We start from the raw sequence: 5,411 nt of genomic DNA, 5'->3' as shown, positions 1-5,411 counted from the left end.
GGAGCAGGTGAGGTCCTTGGAGCAGGTGAGGTCCTTGGAGCAGGTGAGGTCCTGGGGCAGGTGAGGTCCTGGGGCAGGTGAGGTCCTCAGGGCAGGTGAGGTCCTGGGGCAGGTGAGATCCTCGGGGCAGGTGAGGCCCTCGGGGCTGGTGACGCCCTCACAGCTGTCTGCTTGCTCTCATCCTGTCTGATGTATTCTCACGACACCTTGACAGAAGCGGCTGAGCCAGGGTGCTGAGAAACCAGACCCGTGAACTCAAGGCGAACGAGGTTGGGGAGTGGTGTCTGTCCCCTCCCCATTCAGCCTCGTTTCGCCCGCAGTCCCTGGCACACCCAGGAGGGCTTCAGAACCTGATGAGCTAGAACGGGTGAGACCGGTTCAGCCCAGGGCACCTTCCCCGTTTCCAGCATTTGCTGTCCATCGATTACGGCACAGGGCAGTGGGGTGGTGCTTTGTAAACTGTGGGGCACTGTGCCCGCGAGCAGTGTGTGAGGCGTTAGAGCTTCCTCGCTGCCCAGGGCCCCCCCATCCCCCCTCCTCTCCTCAAGAAGCCCCGAAACGCGGCTGCTGCTCTGGGTCATGGGGCAGCTGTAGGCACCTTTTGCCAAGGTCTGATCCACTCGGGGACACTAAGAATGAGACAGAGAAGCAAAGAAATGAAATGAAACTTCTGTGTGGGTTTCAGAGGAATTTCTATTCCAAACGCAGTTTTTATGGGAGGCTAAAGTGTCTCCTTGACAAAAATGAAGTTTCTAACAAGGGAGTTATAGAGCAATTCATGAAGCCCGTGGGCTGTAAATCATTAGCAATATGGCTGGGGGAACTCAAGGCGGAGGAAGCAGAGACAATGAACCAAAATATAAAATGTGTCTGGAAAAACAAAACTACTTCTTGAACATTGAAAAGCTGCTGGTATTATTTTCTTTCTTTCTTCTTTATAAGAGGCTAAGGGATAGCCCAAGAATTAGAAATCCTGGAACTGCACCTTTAGGAACAGAGGGAATGGGCAGGCAATCCAGTTAATGAGACACTAAAGCTCCCTTCCGGAGGCTCTGCAGAGCCAGGAGGTTCAGGAGTAGAAGGGCTTCGGTGATGAAAGGCGACGTATCAGAACTCTAGGAGTGTTGCTGGTTGGTTTTGCTTTTTTTTCGAGACTAAGAAAGTAGCAGCTAGCCACTCACCAGAACTCGCTGTCCGGCCAAAGTTCACACTTTCACACTGGCTAGGGTGGGGCCTAAAGCCAGGTTGTGGCGGGGCGGTGGGGGGGGGGGCATGTTGAGAAGTAGAGATTTTTCTGAAAAGAAATACAAACCTATCACTATGACATCTGCCTGCAGCTTGTCCTGCCTCGAAACAGCCTTTGCCGGAAGAGGACTTCCGGGTCTGCTTTCATCAACAGAGAGGTCGCGTTTAAAAATAAAACACTTGGCTTGCACAATTGTTGTTGTTAGTTCTCTTTGAGCTGACCCCTGTACAAACGTTGCCCCGTCCTGCATCATCCTCACCATTGCCAGCACGTCAACATCCATCGTTTCGATTATTGCGCCAATTCATCTCCAGAGGGTCTTCCTCACCCTCGCTGGCCCTCTGCTTCACCAAACAGAATGTCCTCCTCCAGTGACTGATCCCTCCACAAAGCAAGTGAATCAGATAATATTCTGTTGTGAGCCATAAGGCTTTCATTGGCTAATTTTCAGAAGTAGATTGCCAGGCCTTTCTTCCTAGTCTACCTTTGGAAGCGCCACTGAAACCTGTCCACCATAGGTGACCCTGCTGCTGTTTGAAAATACCCATGGCGTAGCTTCCAGCGTCACAGGAACACTCAAGCCAGCACCACATGACAAGCCGACAGAGGGGTGGTGGGTTTGTACATACCGATGCGCTGAATCTCCTAAAGATCGTTTCTCAGTAAGGTGAGCCAGACCTCAGGAACTGCCCTTTGGGTCTGGGACAGGGTTGGCACCAGGCTCTGAAGCTCACGGTGAGACCAGCCCATCCCAACCCTGGGGCCCCTGCAGCCTGGGAGGATGGTTGGGGGCTTGAATGAGGTATCTCCCGGAGGGGTATGAGCCCCACAGAGCTTGGCCCCAGTGGGCGCTCACCGAGAGAAGATTGCTATTATTCTAACTGGACAAACCCATGTCCTGCTTGCTTTGTTGCTTTCTGTTAACTGAATCAATCCAGGGAATCAAGCAGTGGGTCTGTTCGCCTCGGAACAGGCAAGCGCTCATATTATGCTCAGATATAATCTGCATCTTGAGCGCTTCTTCTACGAGCTGAAGCATACAGCAAGAGAAAACCAGGGAGGGAAAGAGAATCGTGATATGAGAAGCGCTTTGCACCATTTTAACACGTAACTCCATTTTGCAAACCATCTCGGTTCTTTGCTGTAATTCAAATGACAGCTGGAGGAAGCAGAAACAATTTTTTGCCGAAGGTCTTTTAAACACCAAACCAAAGAAATCCATCAGAGATCTCGCATCTTCGACGCTCTTGGCGGGGGCCCAGAGTTGACCAGCTAGGTAATAAAGAATGAGACTTGTAGCCACAGAGGACTAAAAAAAATTAATTGTATTTCTTGAAATGCTACCACAGATTGCCAAACTGAAGAAACACAGGACGGCTGGTTTTGCTGCTGCGCGGAGCAGCGGAAGCGGCATGGAGGCAGCTGGAAGCGCGCTTTCCTCAGCGGTGTTTGCCCGTCTCCCCCAGCAGCGCTAAGTGGCCCGAGTGTCAGGTTGGATGAGAAGTGGTTCATTTTTAACCCTAATGGATTTACACAAAGACCATTCTCTTCATTCTCCTAAAACCCAAGCCTTAATTATCTGATGCCTGAGGGACTCGGTGGTACAGCTGCAAACACCACACCACGTAGCTTTGTTTCTGAGAATGATTTTCTTCCTAAAAGGACATGACTTCTTCAGCGTGTGGAATGAAGCGACACCAGCGCTCCCAGCAATGCGGCGCGCTGAAGCGTCCTTGGAGGAGACAGGCATTTGTAGGGTGCTCGTTCCTCCAGGCAAGGTCCCTCGGAGGTGCCAACCTAAAGGTTGGAACCCACCCAGCCAAAGAAATGCCTGGCAATCTGCTTCCATCAAGATCATTGTTGTTGTTGTTGGGTGCCATCCAGTCAATTCCGACTCATAGCGACCCCATGTGACAGAGTAGAACTGCCCCATAGGGTTTCCTAGGCTGCAGTCTTTATGGGAAGGAGCCCTGGTGGCGCAGTGGTTAAGCACTTGGCTGCCAACCAAAAGATCAATGGTTTGAACCCACCAGCCGCTCAGTGGTAGAAAAGACGTGGCAATCTGCTCTTGTAAAGATTATAACCTAGGAAACCCTATAAGGCAGTTCTACTGTGTCGTATAGGGTCACTGTGAGTCAAAATCAACCTGAGTTAATCTTTACGGGAGCAGATCGCCTGGTCTTTCTCACCTGGAGCCACTGGGTAGGTTCAAACCACTGACCTTTTGCTTAGCAAGTGAGCGCTTCACCATTGCACCACCAATGCTCCCTCTGTGAAGATTACAGCTAAGAAAACTCTATGGAGCAGTTCTACTCTGCAACACATGGGTTCGCCATGAGTCGGAATCAACTTGATGGCAATGGGTTTAGTTTGGGTTTGTCCTCCAGGCACAGCCATGTCCTGCCAGCCAGGGTCCACAGACTTGATTGGTGGAGATACTCTGCACCCAGGGTGGGGAGCTCCCTTTGGGGGTGGACAAGGGTAAGGCCCTTTGGATCTCGTAAAGGACATGGCCCAAACCCAAGGGAAGCACGTGTTGGGTTTGCTCGGCCCAGACAGCCGGAGAGTAATCAGACTCATCATGCGCAAGTCAATTGAGCGTTTGGCTGATGGAAAAAGTGATCCTCCCTGTTGCTGCTCCTCCCAGAACTTTCTAATCAGAACGGATCTTGCTGTCAGGAAGGCAAAAGGCCGTCAGGCGTGAGCTACTGCGAGGCCACTTCCTGCGCCGTGGACCAGCCGAGCTCTGTGAGCAGCAAGGGGTCTGTTTTTTTTTTTTTGGTCCAACAAGAATCAATATTTAAGATTATGCAATGTCCATCCCAGCCTGAAGGAGCTGCCAAGCCAAGGACAAGGGTTGGATAATTTACAAGGCAAGGAACCCATTCTTTTTGAGAGGAGAAAGGGAAAAATCAAGATTAAAGCTTTTTATCCTGGGCTGAACTTTTTTCCTCCACTCCTAACGGCGCTCGATGTGAACAAGCCATCCATTTTGTTTCGCGGGGACGGCCGGCGCCCCGCACAGAGCCTTGAGCTCAGGTCCTTGTCACAACGCTCATGGACATGTTCCCTTGCGCGGCGCCACCGCTGAGCCCCTCAGAGTCCCGGCTTGCGTCCCTTTGCCCCATAATCAGCAGAGGGCCTTTTTATTGTCAGCTGCTAATGGCTCCTCTGTCCCATATTTCTAATGTGAAGATTAAATATTTATACATGCCTCGTCAATAGCATCCCATAACTGGGTCCTGGCGGAGCCTCAGATGGGGGGCTGGGCTCACTTACGGGGAGTCAGGGGTCGCAGATCTAACGATCGGCGTGGGGCGACGGCACAGCGCGTCCGTCGTCGTCAGGGTTAGGACGATTATTTATGGGGGCCAGAGTGGCTCCCTCAGAAGCCCGCGTCTGGCGGGCACAGGGTCCTTTGTCTTCATAACGCCCGTCTGGCAGAGCACTTACATGAATCCCAGGCTCGCGCCACCCCGGGGTGACATAGCTGGGTGCTGTCCAACTCGGAGTGTAGTGGGAAGCCTGAGGAGCACCCCCTTTCCACCAGCCCTGCCCCCGCCCAGATGAGAAGGGCAAGAGCAGCCTGAGTTTTCACAAAGGAGGCTACAGCCTAGGAACCCGTGACGTCACCCATGGTCCCCCCAGGGGTGAGGTGCCACCCGGGAGGCTGCAAGGCATGCTGGGCTATGGTAAGGAGCTCGGAGCCCTGGCACCCTCATGGGGATACTGGCAGATCTGTCCTCAGGAGCTGTGTCAAGGTTTCTGATCCCCCACCCTTGCTATTTTGTTGCCTTCTCCCTTTCCGAGCTTTGAATCTGCCAGACCGAGCCTCGAGGATGCTGCTGTAACAGGGTCTTGCCCGGGAGGACAGTGGCTTGGGCTGCGCTGGCTTACTGCCTGGCCCCTCTGTGGTGTGTGGTGGTCTCAGGCCCCAAAGCGAGCGCTGTGCGTTGGGGTCTGTAGGGGTATGTATTGGGGCATCCAAGGGTGCAGTGACCAGCAGGGAGGAAGAGCCGGGCACCCTGGCCCAGGGCTGCAGCCCATGTGGACACACAGTGTGAATGGGGGCTGGGAGCAGGGGCCCTGTGGACGGGGTGATGGGGGTGGGGGAGGGAAGAGAGGGTCAAGGGCCCAGGTGCCACAGAGAGGACAGCTGCACTTC

This window comes from Trichechus manatus, unplaced genomic scaffold, assembly GCF_000243295.1.
Source record: "Trichechus manatus latirostris isolate Lorelei unplaced genomic scaffold, TriManLat1.0 scaffold00031, whole genome shotgun sequence".
Classification (NCBI taxonomy): Eukaryota; Metazoa; Chordata; class Mammalia; order Sirenia; family Trichechidae; genus Trichechus; species Trichechus manatus.
Note: the sequence above shows the minus strand (reverse complement) of the source record.